Below are 17,830 nucleotides of genomic sequence, written 5' to 3' on the forward strand. Positions count from 1 at the left end.
CATAGGGTTTCTTCAGAAAATGAAGGACTGTGGCATGTTTCCAAGGGTTTCAGAAAATTCCTGAGGAGGTGGAGGTATTCAGGATAGGTGTGAGCATGGCACTGATGGGTAGTAGTCCACCGGGGTAGGTGTGGTGGGTGCAAGGCACCGACAGGGCCTCTGAGTGGATGGACCTTGTGCTTTATGGAAGCTTCTTCTGGGGTGATGGCAGGCCAAGAGGTAAGTGTTGGGTCTTTGGGTGAGATGGGAGTCAATTGGCTAGGTCTTTTGGGCCCGGTTGCAGGTTTAAATTGATTTAAATGGTGAGGATTGTGTTGCTGAAGAATAAGGAAGGATCATTGCTGAAGTCTTGTGAGGGGGTGAAGCCATGGGAGGTGGCTGCTGCTGAGGTGAAACATTTCACAATGGCAGATATATCATTGCTTCTGTTGATGCTGTTATTGATACAGTCCTCCAAGGAGTTGGTGGTTCAGATCTGTTGGTGATAGCATCTCAGGGCTTACTTAAATGTGTCCCTATATTCTTTGTTCTTGCTCATTCTCCTTCTGTGCTCCAGTTGTTTGGAGCGGTGGTTCATCAGCCTGTGCTCTTCTGTGTACCAACTGGCATGTAGCCTGGATCTTGTTGTGGTATTATAATTTAAGAGGGGCAGGGTGTTGGATCAGGAAGAGATCCATTTGTTGAAATTTAATATGGCTTCTTAGGTATGATAGTCTGTACTGGTTGGGGTTCATGTGCTTTGGGGGGAGGGGTATACTGAAATTGATGAGCGCATTGTCTGTCCAGGTAACTGCAGTAGGATCTTAAACTTGGACATTTTTGAAGGAGGTGAAAATAGAGAGCAGGAGATGCCCAGCGGCGTGAGTGGATCCAATAACCCATTGGGTGAGGCCTAGGTTTCCAGGCCATTAAGTTCTGTTTTTGAGTTGGGGTCAGTGAGGTGTTCCAGGTAGAAGTTCAGGTCTACAAGGACAATGCAGTTGCTTGAGTTGAGGATAAGTGGTGTGCCCAAATATCCAACAGTGTTGAAGAAGTTGGCACATGGTTGCAGAGGTCTGTAGATGGAAGTGCCGCTCAGTGTAAAGTTGACAGTAATATTTAGTTTGAATAACAGGTGTTCCACATTAGTGGATGGCGTGCCCACAGAGATGGTGCAGCTAATGGGGTTCTAGTGAATAATGGATATTCCGGCAGTAGGTTTATGAAGTTTGTCTTGCCTGCCGATCTTGTATCCGGGGGAAAGGCTGTGGCGATGTCTGGTTCCAGAGGCGTTTCAGCCAGGTTTCTGTGAGGAACAGCAGGTCTAGATTGTGGTCATACACCAGGTCCCATATCTCTGTGGTGTGTTTGATGAAAAACCTATTGTTGAGAAGCATGCATCAGAATGAATAGTTCTGTGTATGTGATGGCTGTTTTTTTTTGTGGTGTGAGAGAGTGGGGTGTTGGGTGCAGTTGGTGCGGCAGTGGAGAGAGATGGGTGAGTGCATGAGAACTAGCTGGAGGTGCAGAAACAAGCTCGCCGAGTGTTGTGTGATGCAGTGTGACAGCAGCACACTGAGCAGTAGCTGTGGTTTAGGGCATGGAGGAGTGCTGCAGGGTAGCAGAGTGTTGAAATTGGACCAGGGTTCCTGGTGCCAGGAGCGGTCCAGGTGAGGACGGGTGCAGACAGGCTTGGCATGCCTCTAGTGCACCAATGGAACACCTGCTGTGCATGTCTGCACTACGGCCACCATTAAGTAGGTCCTGGGGAGGAGAGTAGTGGGTGGTAGGCAGGGCAGAAAATGGGTACAGGAGGAGGGGAGTGGGAGGCCGAACATGAGGTAAGAAGCTATTGATTAGAAAGAGAAAGGGGAACAGTGAAAAAGAGAAAAATGCTGCATAAAAACTACACACAAAAAACAGAGGTAGCATGAAAGTAGACAGAGGAAAAAGCATGCTATGGAGAGCGAGAGTGACAGTGAGGTGAAGAGTCCAGAAATGATTGAGAGTGAGTAGAACAGAAGAAAAGAGTGAAGTGGAAATGGAACGCAGTGAAGAACGAGGCAACATAGTGACAGCAAGGCAAAACCAGAGACAACAAGACAAAATTAGTGAAACAGGCAGACAGAATCAGACATAGGAGTCAAAAGCAATGAAATTAATGCAACAAACAGTTGCACCAAGCTTAAACAGTGACAACAGGTAGAAAGTAAAGACAGAGTGACAGAGAGAGAGAGGGGGAGAGTGACAAGGAGCAGCAGAAGGAGTGAAGTGGGTGCCTCTCATGCATAACTGACAACATATACTGTTAAAAGGGAAAACTGAACACCTTTGCAATGTATGAAATATTAAAAGATAAATAATGTGAGGAAAAAAGGTCAGCAGTGATTGCCAAAGTTCTTAAAGGATGTGCTGCTTGGATTTGTTTGACGTAGCATTCATTGAGCCTTATTTTGATTTTGTCTTAGTACTAGTTGGATTAGATTAGATTAGATTAAATTACTTATAAAGTGCATGGCTGCCTCGGCAATGAGGCATCCCAGCACTGAAGCAGGACTGAGCAGGGGATAAAAACACAGGGAGTTATACCTGGGAGAAGAGCAAGGGACCAGACAGAAGGAGTTATACCTGGGAATAGAGGCAGGTCTTCACAAGACGTCTGAAAGCCTGATGGTCAGGGTTGCTGCGAATGTGTAGGTGGAGAGAGTTCCAGAGAGTGGGGGCCAGGCTTCTAAAGGAGCGGCCGCCAGATCTAGCTTTGCGTATGTGAGGGATACATGCAAGAGTTTGGTTTGCCGAGCGTAGTGCACACGGAGGGGTGTACAGGGTACAAAGATCACCTAGGATGTCTGGGGCGCTTCCTGTCAGTATCTTGTGGGTGATGCAGAGCGTCTTAAAGCAAACCCGCTGCTCAAGGGGCAGCCAGTGCAGGCGGCGAAGAAGATTAGAAGCATGACTGAATTTCGGGAGAGCAAAGATAGCTCGTGCTGCCGCATTCTGGACCCGCTGCAATCTATTAAGCACGGATTTATTAGAGCCAAGAAAAAGCACATTGCAGTAGTCCAGACGAGCCAGGATAGAAGCTTGAATGATCAGTTGGGGTGTTTGGGCACCGCAGAGGCCCAAAATATGTCGGAGGCCGCGCAGTAGTCCAAAACATTTCCCTGCCACTGATTTGGCATGTGTTTCAAAGTTAAGGTTTTTATCAACTATGAAGCCCAAGATTTTCACCGCAGGTTTAGGATCAGGGAGATCACCAAGTGCCTGGGGCCACCATACGTTCGTTCAAAGATGAGACTCTTTGCCGACCAGGAGAATCGCTGATTTGCTAGAGTTCAATTGTAGAAAGTTGGCTGTCATCCATTCTGCAATTGCAGAGATGTTTTCTTTAAATGTTATTTTATCTTGCTTGGGATCATTGGACAGGGCAATCACTAGTTGGGTGTCATCGGCGTATGACACCAGGGAGATTCCTTGTGCTTTGGCCATCCGTGCCAAAGGGCTCAGATATATATTGAAGAGCGTAGGGCTCAATGCAGAGCCCTGGGGAACCCCGTAATGGAGGGTGTGGACATGGGAGGAGAAAAGGGGGGAGGTCACCTGAAAGGTCCGGTCGGCCAGGAAGGAGAAGAACCATGCTAGAGCTTTATTCCCAATTCCTATCTCCTCCAAACGGAGGAGCAGTATTTCATGGGACACCGTATCAAATGCCGCGCTTAGATCCAGCAGCACCAACGCTGATGTGCTGCCGGCATCCAGCGCGGACTTGAGTTGTTGTACCACTGCCAATAGAGCTGATTCGGTGCTGTATCATGGTCGGAACCCGTTCTGTGAGCTCTCAAGTATATGATTAGATTCTAGGAACTGTGTTAGTGTAGAGTTCACATGTGCTTCCAGAATTTTAGAAAGGAAAGGAAGCAATGAAATCGGGAGGTAGTTCTCTGATTTAGACATGTCAAGTGTTGGTTTCTTGAGTAAAGGAACTACTTTTGCATGCTTCCATGACTTAGGCACCACCGCTGTGGAGAGAGATAGATTAAGTAACTCCAGACACTCAGGTAGAAGACCTTGTTGAATTTTCCTGAAAGCATCTGGTTTGAGGGGATCGTCTGGAGATCCAGATTAAATTTTGGCCACTAATTTCTTTAATTCCTTCAGGGGAATAGAAGGAAGAGATGCAAGGAGGGCAGTCTCTGAGCCAATATATCCATTCTTCCCGCAAGCACTGGAGGATGTGTCATGATCGAACTTTTGGTAGATATCCTCGACTGTGAGAAGTTGGCCTGGCATATGCTGTCCTCTAGTTATAGGGGACACCTTGTACCAGTCCTATTCAACTCTTATGGTGATAGGTTAAAGACAACCTTTAAAGAAAGCTACCCTAGTGGGAGCTGTGGAGAGCAGCCTTCAGGCTAAGTTTTGAAGGATTGTTAAGCTTATTGTTTTACCAAAGATAACCTCTTGAATAACCAAATGAAACAGTAGTCCACACAGGTATATATAAAATATATGTATTTATTCTAGGAATAACCCCACTAGTCTCTTTATGAGGCTAGAGGTAAAGATACAATTCAAACACGCATTGATAGTTACAATAAATAGCACTGGAATCACAGGGCCCCAGGGGGGGACCAAACCATATATCAAAAAAGTGGTATAAGAACCACGACAATTCTACAGACAATGCCTAGTGCATTTAGGGTCGCTGGCCCCTTGTGAAACCACCCAAGGTAGTGAGGAAGGGGACACATGGGAGAAGCGTGCAGTGGCTAAAGCTACTGTCGGGATCTCTATTAAAGCCTATGGAGAATGTCGCGGTTGAATTTTACAAGTTTAAAAACACTTCTAGCAGGAGTTCAAGTTCAATACTTTAGAGTTAAGCTTTTGAAGGGCCCACACCCACGAGAGTACCGAGGTACCACTGTTACCTGCCCTAGGGAAGCCGGGTGCATAGGTCGTTTTCGATGTCGGGTCGCGGGCTGATTTTCAATGGCAAAACGTAAAGAACTGCTGCTAGCAAGAAGCGTCATCGTTGTCATGAAGAATGAAAATGTAGATCTTGTAGAGAAGGACCTGAAAGCAGAGGGGACAGAGTCTGGGTCACGGCACAGTGACCAGGGGGCTCAAGAGAAGGAGCCCTTCAATGTTGGGTGCTTCCAGGTAGAAGAGGTGTAGCTTGGATCATCAGCCACGGGGTCCAGGAGGTGTCAAGGAAGGCCAGCTTCTGGAGGGCAACTGTTGCAGAAAGGATGAGGGTCACTGCGGTGTTAGTGTCCGGATTGGATCCACTAAGCCTTGGCAACTGCAACCCACGCAGGAAACACAAAACTGCTACTGGTGCAGACCCACGGGGTCTGAGCGAGGTCTCCAGCAAGGAGACTGAAGAGCAGGCCTGTAGCAACCCGGGGAACTCTTGGATTCGAAGATTGACCTCTGCTAGGGCCCACAAGTCGAGAGACAAGGGACCGCTGGAGGCGGCAATTTGGCGTGCGTAAAGATGCGCCCACGGGTTGCTGGAGCAGGTTAGGGCCAAAGCACAACTTCCCCACTTGTCGGGGTCGAGTGCTGTGCAAGAGGTGGCCGGTGTCCTGGGGTATTAAGGATCTCGGCACCCACGGGGTCCACGGTGCTGAGCTTTGCTGTGCACACTCAATGGCCTCTGGGGTACTTGGAAACCCACCTCAAGGTAGGAAAGAGTCGTGATGTCCGAAGGAGCAGCGAGGTTCCAACCAGGTCACTTGCAGTGTTTCAGGTGCCTGCCAAGCAGGGGGGTAACTCCTTTACCCCAAGGGAAATTTCTTCAGGTAGCTGTGCGGCAGCAAGTCGAAGTTCAAGTCTGTGAAGTTCAAGAATAATCTGAGGCCCTGGGGACCCAGTATTCACCTTTATCCAAAGATTAGGGGAGTGTCCAGATCAGAGCCCACCAATGAGAGGTCAAGAGGGAAAAGGGTGGCTACACCCTCTCCCCTTTGTGTGTTTCCCACCTGGGCAGGGGACAGGATGCCCCTGAACCGGTTCCAGGCGGTGTATGCAGAATGTAGGCACTGGAGAAGCCTACGTGCAACTCTGAAAGGCATCCTATGGTGCACCCACCCAGTTCCAATCCACATAGTATGTCTGGGGAGGTGGGAACACCTCCCTGCAACAGGATCCCTATTGTCCAGCTGCCGTGGCTGGAGTTCTGCCCAGCAACAGGCAGCCAGAGTCGTGTGGGTGGCGGGTATCATCCATTTTGTACTACGTGTGCACTTTTTTAAATTGGTGTCTAAATTCTGCCGCTTTTCCCATATCGCCCCTCTAGCAGGGGGGAATCATGCCCTCAGTCCCATGGCTGGATTGGGGGTATGATTCCTACTTGTTTGACACCAAACACGATATGGTTCTGTGTAGCCATTCTCAAGTTATCACGCTATTGCGATATACTTATAATGTGGTTAAGAGTATATGGTATGGCTACACTACAAACAACCCAGCAATGATTTTTCGAAGCTTGCAGAGGGGCCTTACTCAGGTAGGGGTCCCCCCTCACACATATCTCAGCACCCTGCCTTGTAGGATTAGCAAGGCCTGCTTTAGGGGTGACCTATGAGAATATATGTGTTGTATTAAGTGGGATATAGGAGACCTATATCCCTGTAAGGAGTGCAAGCACCACCTTATCCAGACTAAAGTAGTGGTCTGGTGGTGTAATTTGGTATGGCTGTCCCAGGGTTGGCACAATCAGTGCTGCAGCCCCTGGTAGGCCTCTGAGGGACCCATGCCCTGGGTTCCTAGGGTACCATCTACAAGGGGCTGATAGGGTGTCCTCAGTATCCAATTGGAAGGTACCTAGGGTACTCACATCAGTTTAGAGAAGAATCAGATAGGCTGGGGTCCTGGATAGCAGGACCACAGCCTGGCTAGTGTCATAAAACAGTCAAAACATCAGCAAAAAGTTGGGGGCAACTATGCAGTCAATGCCACTCTCCTACATCGACTTTCTTCAAGAAGAAGGTTGCCAGCTCCTCACAGTGTTTGCTGGAGGAAATAATGTTGCCCGATTCCCCTGGAGAAGAAATCAAATCTTTCAGTAGATAGAATATAAATTTACTGCGGTTGGTACTTGTGCTAATCAGGCTGGAATAATGAGCTGCTCTGGCTTTGCACACCAGCTTATGGTAGGATTTAATGGCTGCTCTATATCATGCTTTGGCCTGGGGGTCATATTATCTCCTCCAAGATCTTGCAGTTCTTCTTAGCAAGGGTTAGGTCTTCATTAAACCAGGCGTTGGCCTGAGTGCTTTTAGAATGAGTAAGTTTCAGGGGAATGCATGTATCTAAGGCTTGTATTATCCACCTTTGGAAGATCGTGTTAGCCTCTTCCATGTTTGCGGCTTTTACCAGGGGCTTTGCGCTCACGGCTGTGAGGAGGTCTGCTTGATTCAGTTTATGCCAGGGCCGTTTTAATGAGGGATGTTGATTAGGCTGGGGCTTTTGGCTAGCTATCGTTAGCTGCATCAGGATGAGAAAATGATCTGTCCAGATCATAGGAAGAGGTAATAGAACTTCCAGTGACTCTAGATTAGAGAAAATAGGGTCAAGGAGGTGTCCCGCTCTGTGTGTGGCACTGGGGGTCAGTTGAATCAACTGACAGGCTGCCAGGTCCCCCAGAAAGCTGACAATCTCCGAGGATTCTTGTAGCTCTAAATGGAGGTTCAGATCACCTATAATGTTAAAATTGGCAGTCTGGAGAGCCAGTGCCATGACAGTGTTTATCAGGGCTTCTCTGAAGGTTTTTTATGGGCCAGGAGGACGATAAATGAGGAGGCCAGAAAAAGTAAAATTAGCACTCAATGTGACAACTGCTGGCCTTAAAGTGAAATGGTTAATCTAAATAAAACAAGTCTTAAAGAAGTTTCCCGTCCTTTGGACATTTTTGTTCTATTTCTTACAATTTTTTTAATTTCACATACCACAGATAATTTTAGACTTTCCTTTTACGACCCCCTTCCTGGCCACCCCACAACCACACATATGCCACTGTTTGGCTTATTCACAATTTTTTAATTTGCATATATTTTTCTTTGAGCAAATAGAGAGTGACACTGAATATCAGGGTTTTGTCCTTTTCCTTTAGGAAATACCCCAAAAATTCCACTATGGGGATTATTTTGCTTGAAATATATCATTAATTTTAAGGCAACAGTTGATCTAATTTTTCATTTGAAAGTTCCTGGCCAAATTATCTTTCATAGGCGGTAGCGAGTTTAATAGAAAAGCTTGAGGGCCAATGCTGTACTCATTCTCTTTACAATGAATATTTATGTACATTGTAATGCACTGCTTAGATACCAAGGGTCATATTTACTAGTTTAGTGTCAGAGGGCAGGCAGCAAGTCCCCTTGCAGTGCTGCCCTGCTTCACAAGGAAAGGGCAGGAATGCACCATATTTATCCAATACATTCCTATCCTTTTCCCTTGTGCTGCCACCATTTTGGCAGCCTAGCGCAAATGCAGGCACCCTTGCGCCATGGTGCAAAGGGGCCTCAGTTGCATACAGGCTTGTTTTTGTGCTTAAAGGGGCACCTTCCTGCACTCAAACAATCCTGAGAGTCGTATCCCTCAGTAGCAACTCATGCCCCAGCAGAGTGGCGTGGTGGGGAAGGGAGTGAGGGAGGGAGGACAAACAAAAGTGACACAAAGGAGACCAAAAAATAAAAAAATATTAACTTACCTGCTGCATCTCCACTTTTCTGCTCTGCACAGGCTCCCTGAATCCCCTCCAGCCAATTCTGACACTGATGTCATAAAATGCTGAAAGAAGCATCAGGATTGGCCTGAGCCCAAGGATTTGCACCCCTATTGATACTGGGAGACTGGGCATTCGCTCTCCATCCCAGCAAGGTAGCTGAAGTTGGAGAGAGCTTTACTACGCATGATGATTTGACCGGCCTTAAATGGCCAGCCAAATCAACATGTGGACCGACTAAAGTGCCCTGCCCACCACTCCCCCTCCATTATGGCCACGCCTTCAAGCCTCGGCTACTATACAAAAAGTAGAACGATAATAAACACTTTTATTATCGTTTTACTTTTAACGTTTTGAGGCTGATAGGGGGAGAGTGACAGTCCTCCTCAATAGTGGAAGTGCCACTGCTCTTTTCCCTTTTTCTATGTGTGCTGCAGAATGCAGACCACAAAGAAAGAGGAAAAAACTGTGAGACAAAATATATTTACCCTCATTATGCCTCACCTGTGGAGGTGTAAGATTTTGGCACATTTCCAGGTGTTTAAGTCCGTGTAACTTTTGGAATGTGTCAAAAACCATGGGAGTTGCGTCGGAACACCCACCCCAACCCCCATGAAATTCCTCCCTTGAGCAGAGTAAGGCAATGTAGCAAATTGCTCTGCGTTGCCTTACTCCAAATCTTTTAAGCTATTTAAAGCCACACAAAGTGGCTTTTTGGGGTTTCATAAATCTGACTTAGAGACTTGCGTAACACATGTACCACTTTGAGTGGTGCAAACATGACGCAAGACGTCCATCAATATTCCCCTAAATGTCTTTCTAACGATCTATATAAGAACTGTACAAGGAACAATAGTGGAAAGGAATGCCTTGATCTTTTTACAATAAGAAATGTATATAAACAAGAAGAAGTTGAACTTATGTACTACTCTGCAGGTATGCCATACCTAGACTTCCAGATTTGTTCAATCACTTTTTGAACAGCACAAAAGATCATTATCAATTTTTTTCTTCAACTATCTACATATTTATACAATCAACTGTATTTTTGTTCACACAAGATTTGTTTAACTTGAGAATAAATATTAGGGGCTTATTTACAAGCCACTTGGGCCGCCGGTGTCACTTTTAACATTGGAAAAAGTGACATATGGGTGGCTCGAGGATACTTGTAAATAATCTCCTTAATGTCTGGTTCCACTAGCATGGGTAGATTATGAAACACAGAGATGATACCGCTTACTATAGTTCTGCTACTTTGTATTACTATTTGTGCCTTGATCAATTTCTACACATCAGCTGCAGCTATTGTGCACCTCCCATTTGTTTCTTTTTCTGTTCTCAACACTCTCTCTGGACATTTGATTTAATGTTTCAATAGACACAACAGCCTGAAAATACTCATGGAGGTCTGAAACTTCTCATTAATTTGCAGAGTATCTAATTTATAGACAGAAGACAATGCAACTGAATCATCCCACCATGAACCCAAAATTCCTTCACCTCACAGCCATGATTTCCCCATTTCTTAGTCAGAAAGGGATAGCCTATATTAAAAGAAGACCAGAACACCAGGGGTAGCTGCAGTTCTTTTTCAGTCAGTTTGTTAAGGAATTATTGGTCCCAGCACTCCTAGTATTTAGGAAACGACAATCAGTGTCTTAGTCTGGCATATATGTTGTAACCCAGAAGAAGCTTTGAATTGTCAAGGAAATCCTTATTCCCCTGTTTTTGGTGCGGTATCTCCCATTTTGATTCAAACAATACTGCATTAACTCTCTCTCTTCAGGAACTGCTGTCCGACAGACACTAAAATGTTCTCCAACACTCTGTCCCATTTCTTCAGATATGAAGCCCTGCTGGCACCTAGGACTAGATTTATCATTATTTGATGCAAATCAGCAAGACAGCTGGTGTTACATGAACGGGCAAGAGAAGGAATGTTTGGAAACAATTATAATAATACTGTGCACTCAAGTTTTACAGTTGAAATGAGAATTAACAAGATAAATGATGAATGTGTGCTGCTTTGGAACGGAACCTGCCTGTATCATGAAAAATTCAATGAGACTAGAAAACCCAACAGTTGACTAGAATCAAAGCACACAGCAAATAAGCCTGTGGGCTAATGGTTAACACAACATATTCCAAAATAAGTAGTTTAAACAAAGGTCAAATGCTAACATACATTATTTATTATTTATTAATAACCTTATGCAAAATTGTTGTACATAATTCTTTGAGTTGAAGTGTCATGCAAATGTTGCTTCACATTCTATGCGCAATCAGTATGAAGTCAGGTGAATGTGACTATTGCAATGACAGTTTGTTGTAGAAAACCAATGAATTTCGGGTAAATACACCGTTCATCAGGGGTAGCTGTAGGTGAATAAACAAAACAATATACTGCCAAATACTATTTTGCTTACCATACATTCTTTTAGAGGAAATAACTTTATAGATGAAAAAAGAAGTAGAAAAACAATTATTTCATCACAGGTAATACATCACACCCCAAAACAGGCAAGCTTATCAAATTACACCATTCAGAAGATTGTAACTCAGAAAAAAAAATTATTGTGTCAAACACCCTTGTGGCTTACTGTATGTGGGCAAGATAAAAAAGAAGAAAGCGAAGGTCTGGATGACAGAAAATAAAAGCTAGTTAGAACCATTTTTTCATAATAAAAGCCAAGCACAAGAATACAAATTGAAACAATTTATCATGCAAATGAAAGAGAGAAAGGGGTAATCTAATAAAAAATAAAGAATTCCAAATCAAAACTTACATGTTTTGGTAAAATTAGCAAGCCAAAAAAAAAGATAAATCAAGAATGGATGAAGGAGAGCAAAGTGGGAACCTTAAAACACTACACAGAAGGTAGAACGGTCCTGAGGCGTAGCAACCTCCCTCAACCACCCCCGAACTAGATCCTAGATCTGGCCTAACTATTTCCTCAGAGGGTCATTCTTGATTAGCACCATTTTCAGCTGATTTACGTTAAAAAAATCCCACCACAATATCTAGGGATCCTGGGCCCCGCTGGAAAGCCAGAATCTTTCCAGCACCAGCCTAGCTCACGTGATAGAGAAAAAATGTAACCTAGATAGACAAACTGGGATAGCTGGTAACTATCCCAAAATGAACAACTTTGGAACTGCGATGATCCTCAACTTAGAAATTCACCCCAGTTTACTTAAGACCAAATAAACTTCTACCATAATGACTCAATTTTCATAAAATAAAACAAGCAGTAGCAAAAATTGAATTCTGCTAAAAAAAATAAACATATCAAGGAAGAATAATCATTTTAATAAGATTACAGCGACTGATGAGCCCCAAATGCAATCCACTTAAGAAACACCTCCACAGAATGGTGAAACAGCTTACTGTAGTTATTTTCTTTGATCTCAAAAGTGTTTAGAGTTAAGGTAACCTCAAGATATACCAGAGACTGGACCCACCTCCAGTCCTGATCTGGAGAGACTACATTGGTTCAACTTGCTATGGGCAACTTCTCCAAATGACTGAGCATCCTCCAGCAGAGCTTGTAGACCACCCCAGGGAAGGGGTCAAAACGGCAATGTAGTCCATGTAAGCTAAAATCTTCACCTCAGAATGATGAAGTCTAAAGGGTTGTATCTCTAACGATCATTTGAGGGAGTAAATAAACGGATCAATAGAAAGAGCGAATAATTGAGTGGAGAGAGGACACCACTGCCAGGTCCTATGGACTGTAGAAATGAGATCTGATGGCTTCCCCTACTACATAAGCTAGCCTTGAGACCTGAGTAGAGACGTCTAACTCTTGCAAAAAAAAACTGGTCCTAAGCCTGCAGTCTCCATGACCCCCCATAGGAAGAACCAAGAGACCCTATCAAAGGCCTCCTCCGCGTACAGACATACATGCAAATTTACTGACCCCGACTAAAGCTACCTCCAGCGCCGTGATAGCAGTATTGACATAAGATGTTGTTTCCCATCCTGGGATGAAACAATGCTAGTTTGGATCTACCAAATCCTCAATAATACCGGACAGCCGATTAGCTAGGACCGATGTATAAATCTTTGAATTAGTTTTGATTAGTGAGATAGGATGTCATGACCCTCAAACTGGGGAATCTTTCCCCTATTTAGAGAAGATAACAATGTTTGTTTCCCTCCACAACTCAAAAACGTTATCCAGCAAATCAAGAGAATTAAAGAAATCCATCAAAACTGGTTCAAGGTACAGAAAGAAAGTAATATATAATTCTAGTGGTGTCTGCTCAGAGAGCTAATATCGTCATTATCCTCCCCATGGCTGATGGGTAACTCCAACTTGGATCACTGGGTAGGAATTGTTTTCTAAGAGAGGCTCTATGAATAGTAGCCTGCTCCCACAGCTGATCGGCCCATGGCCCATACTCAACCTTTAGACAATAACTCAACTCAGATCAGTTTCTAAAGCATTGAGAGCCTGTCTGGCCAACATTTTCTCTGTCATTTCCACCTTACATCGACGGGAGGCAAATTGGAGAGTCTGTCCTCGACACAAGGCCTTAAGAGGATGCCAAACCACCGGGAGCGAAGCTTTTCCAATATTGAATATAAGAAATACACTTAAATGTGACTTCATAGAACTAAAATGACCATATTCCAACAAAAGCTTGCATTCAAATGCCCACCTACGAGGGACTAATGTCTGATTGCCCCCTTCTAATGTCATAAATAATGACAGAGAGTTATGATCTGAAAGGACCCTCACATTATAAATAATACTTCAGGAAGAAACCAAAGTACTGCTAGCAAAATTTTTTACCAGCCTGGATGAAGCTTTGAGGTGTACAGAGTAAAATATAAACCCCGAATCTCGACGATGCTTACACCACCAATATTCTACCAACACATATGAAGATAGTAACTGGAGAACTGCGCCTTGGAGCCAATACTTGACCCGTCGAGCAGGATCATCAGAACATTTTCAGAGGATACATGCTGGGATACCATGGGCCATATGTATGAACACATTTTTCCATTGACACAAAATAGTTATAACCCTTTGATACATCTGGATCCATGTCGTTTTAGGGCATAGCATCACACATTAAAATCACCACAGATGATAAAAGGCGGGGTCCACAGATTAAGTTCAGATAAGAGAAAGTCAAAGACCTTTGGATCATCTGTATTCGGGCCGTACAAAACACAAATTGTGAGCTGATTACGATCCTTCTGAATAGTAGCTATCAGCCAACACCCCCCTGGATCCATCTTTAGTTGCAGTACCCCCCACCTGCTATCCCAAACTAAGAGTGTGACTCCCATCTGAGCAGAAGAGTAGAAAGAGAGTGATAGCATCTGATAGTTAAGCTATTTCAATGGTAGACCTTCCGTCTGAGAGAGATGAGTCTCCTGAAGACAGAAAATTTGAGGCCAGAGTGTATTGAGTTCCTCCTTTATCAGTTTCTGTTTTTGTAGTGATGTAACCCCATTAATGTTCCATGAGAGGATATGTAGCTGTTGGACAGGACCGCCACCAATACTACCTGCTCTTATTATTCCATAAGATCCAGGAGCTACTCCTCCACTATACAGCTTGTAAAAAAAGATATATGCAAATATTCTGATAACAGTTTTTACAGCTGTAAGCATCCTTGCTCAAAGTCAAATTCAAATTATGAAACATGTTGCCCCAAATACTTAGTGGGACAAAAAAGCTACACAGGTCCCAAGTTTCTGTAGTGCTGGAGTGTGTTCACGGATCTGCTAGCGCCTCATGACTTTTTGGTCGCAGAAATCTGATCAAACAAAAAGGTTGATGCTGCTGGCTTTCACTGGCTGCTTAGGAGTGGCCACCCTGAAGATCCATTGCCAAAGAATGAAGATCAATATAGCCTGAGGATACCTGGAGGGCTTATTGGGTAGTCAAAATGGGAAAAGGTGTGGATGTTGGATCATACAATCCCCATCCCCATCCCAATTGTCCAGTGCAGGGAAGACTTCTCAGAACAGACGAACAATGAAACCTCAGGTATCATCCCGTTCAGCCTCCTCAGGAATCCCTAACACCTGCAAGTTGTTCCTACAAGACCGATTTTCCAAGTCCGCTTCCCTTGAAAATAAATTAGGGATCTGCCTTTCATGCTGCGTAAGCTCTGAGCTATTAGTTTCCACTACCTTCTGAACATCTTAAAAGAAAGCTTAATCCTGACTGAACTATATCCATGTTTTTAGAAAGCTTCAGGAGAACCACTTGAGTCTTAAGATTTGCAGCCTTCAAAGCTAGCGAGTCCTTCCGATAGTCCTCTCTGTGTTATAGAAGTAGTGGATGGAAGCCCCCAGAGTCAGGGAGCCTGTGGCGAATGAGCCAGGGGGTAACCAATAGCAGATGGATATCCACCTCCACATCCAAATAAGAAAATTAAGATGGCATATATGGGGGAGCTGCCCTCAGGGAGAGCAATTTGCTTGAGTGATTTCAGACACAGTTAGGCATAAAAGATGTTGTCCAGTGGTTAGACTGCTGCTGAGATCAGGTGCTCGTGAACCCTCCCGGCTCATCAATGCGGGCTTGAGTTCCTCCGTCAAGCCACCCTGGATCACCAGTTTCTTGCCCATCTACTAGTGACTTACCATCGGCCTCTGAACAGGGATTCCTCACCTTCTCTCTGCTTTTGGTATCTAGCAGATTTTGCCCGGCTCAGCAGCTGGCAACGATGAGGACAGAAGCTGCCAGCATTGGGGTGCTGATTGACTTTTGCCGAGAAGCCAGCACCGGAGTATGACGGCGTGATATTGGCCCTCTGCTATTTTGGCTATCTCGCCTTGCATATCAGAAAAGGAGGGGGAGCGTGAACTCTGATTTTCAGCCCGGTGGGGGGCAATCCAGTTGTTACCCTCCCAAGGTACAGGGGGTGTGGCTTTGTCTCCAGGCTGCAGGGCAACATTGTTGCAGACGAGAATTCCCAGCTGCAGTATCTCTGCTACAGGACAGCCTTTTTCACCATTTTTAGCTGGGTGGCAAATACTTTGAATGTGGGTGGTAAGAATAGAGGCCACACAGAAGAAAAATTCCTGGTCACTAAGGAAGGGAGGCAGAAAAGACACTATAAGGATCTCGGGCATGATGCCCACAAAGAAATTATGCGAAGCAGGTGCCTATGTCTCCCCTAAGCTGGAGAAAAGATGCCTAATACCGGTTAAGGGGGGCAATGGCTCGGTGAATACCTGCAGTGGATTGAAAGGAGATAAAGCACCTACATCTTCTGTTCCCTCTTTGAAACACTCACGAAAAAGTGGAGGTTCTATTAGGCTCATCCACCTCAGATGAGATTGGAATTACAGGATCTGCAAAAGATACTCGGTTACCCTGTACTGCACAATGTATGCATTTTTAAGAACTGGTCTGCCTCTGAATGCTGCTACAGCAACCATGGACCTGGGCTAGTATTTCAGCCTGCCTGACGCATATGTGAGTAACCCCCCTCCCTCTGCCCTTAAGGAAGTTACATCTTCTAGTGATAAGTAGGCTCCCCATCTTTAGCTTAACACCTCAATGTGATTTGCCGGTATCGCCTGCTGGCTGTGGACACCCTCTCCATTCTGAAGCAGGACCTCCCACGACTTTGAGCTCACAATCTATATCACAGCTTCTTCAAGCTTCTCAGTTTCTGTGAACTGGCAGTTTGGAGCAGGTGGCCATAGAGGGATGGCCAAGAGGCTTTGTTTTCCTTTTCTGACCTCCTGGATAGCGATCAGGGTGAGGACCTGGATCAAACGGCCGAATCAGTGCTGGTCTCTAATCTGGGTGGCAGTAAGATATCTGTGAGCTCTGACTTTCCAGCGACTCAATTCCAACAGAGGGGCAGGCACGGTAGCCTTCCAGGGGATTCAGCTGAACATGTGGAGGGTCTGGTGCTGGCAGCATTTGAACAAGGTGTAATCAATCCTTCCCCCTCTTCTGAGGAAGATGATGAATAGTTATGCGATCCTGAGGAACAGAAATTGTAGTCTTGTAATTTCCTGGTTGGACCACCACTGTAACATAACTCGTCTTCATATTATTGTCATCAAAAATATCATTGTTAATACAGACACTAACATACAGAAGGCTCTCTCGTAGGGGGAAAGATTTTGGATTAAGTATTTGGACAGTCTTTCCCCAAATGGTCTGAATGACAAGTTGGAAATGATATGTTTCTTTTAAACATTCTACCATCACCCAGTAATACGCTGTCGTAAGAGATTTGTCCACTTTTAGACTACACCTCATTATCACATACATCAAGTTTGGTTTAGCAGCCACCATATAACACAAGTCATTTGCTCTAAGTATTAGCATTCAGATTGGGAAAAATGGGAGCAGCACAGACCTCAAACTCTGTTTATCATGTGTAAAAGGCTGCTTTATTGAAAACCGGTTCACATTACAACCTGAAGGCCCTTGGTCTTCACCTCACAAAACAAGGCCTCACTATACAACCAGTTACCTATGACCGCTTACCCCCACCCCTAAGCTTCGCACCCTCCTTTACATATTCATCTTGTAAACTGTCTAACCTCTACCCTGTTATTGAACTGTTGACTTCTATCTCTCTTACCACTTTCCCTACATCTATTAACATCTAACTATCTACAAATCCTGCATCTTACCATTTATTTCTTGTTTCCTCCAGGAGCACTTTTATTGACATCTCCCATTTTCCTGCTTACCTATTTGCCCAACAATAATCTAAATCTATAACCATGATAACTTATCTGCCAACTGCCACGCATCTGTTTCCAGAGACAAACATATACATAACCCTACCCTGTGCACCTGTCCCCTACAAAACTGGCCAAATAGACCTACTGACACACTAGTGACTAGCCTCTTTTTAGAGTGGGAGGAAGAGAATGCTAGATTATCTACTGCAACTGCTTTGTCACCTCCCAAAATAGTGCTCCTCATCTCAAAATGGCAGAATTTATGTTGGGCTGTCTACTGAGGACATGTAGTCCGAAAATAGACCATTTGCCAACTGGGCTGTTCCATTTACCCTAACTTCCTGGGAGGCAAAACTCACTTCGGTCAGCTGCTTCCTAAACCCATTGCAGCACTGCTTAATTTATCTTGACTATTAGCGTTTTTCACATTAATT

General features: G+C 44.6%; 1 long non-coding RNA gene across 2 annotated transcripts in view; it reads right to left on the reverse strand.

The window, feature by feature from the left end:
• Positions 1 to 17,830, reverse strand: part of LOC146811207 (uncharacterized) — a 181,458-nt gene that overhangs the window by 86,624 nt on the left and 77,004 nt on the right. Inside the window, exon 3 of one of the 2 annotated variants that reach the window (XR_014965794.1) lies at positions 11,137 to 11,160. The exons of the other annotated variant lie outside the window; for it this stretch is intronic. This is a non-coding gene — a long non-coding RNA (uncharacterized LOC146811207). The remainder of the gene's footprint in view (positions 1 to 11,136; positions 11,161 to 17,830) is intronic. 2 annotated transcript variants of the gene reach the window in all.

The sequence above is a fragment of the Triturus cristatus genome, chromosome 7, assembly GCF_964204655.1.
Source record: "Triturus cristatus chromosome 7, aTriCri1.1, whole genome shotgun sequence".
In the NCBI taxonomy this organism is placed as follows: domain Eukaryota; kingdom Metazoa; phylum Chordata; class Amphibia; order Caudata; family Salamandridae; genus Triturus; species Triturus cristatus.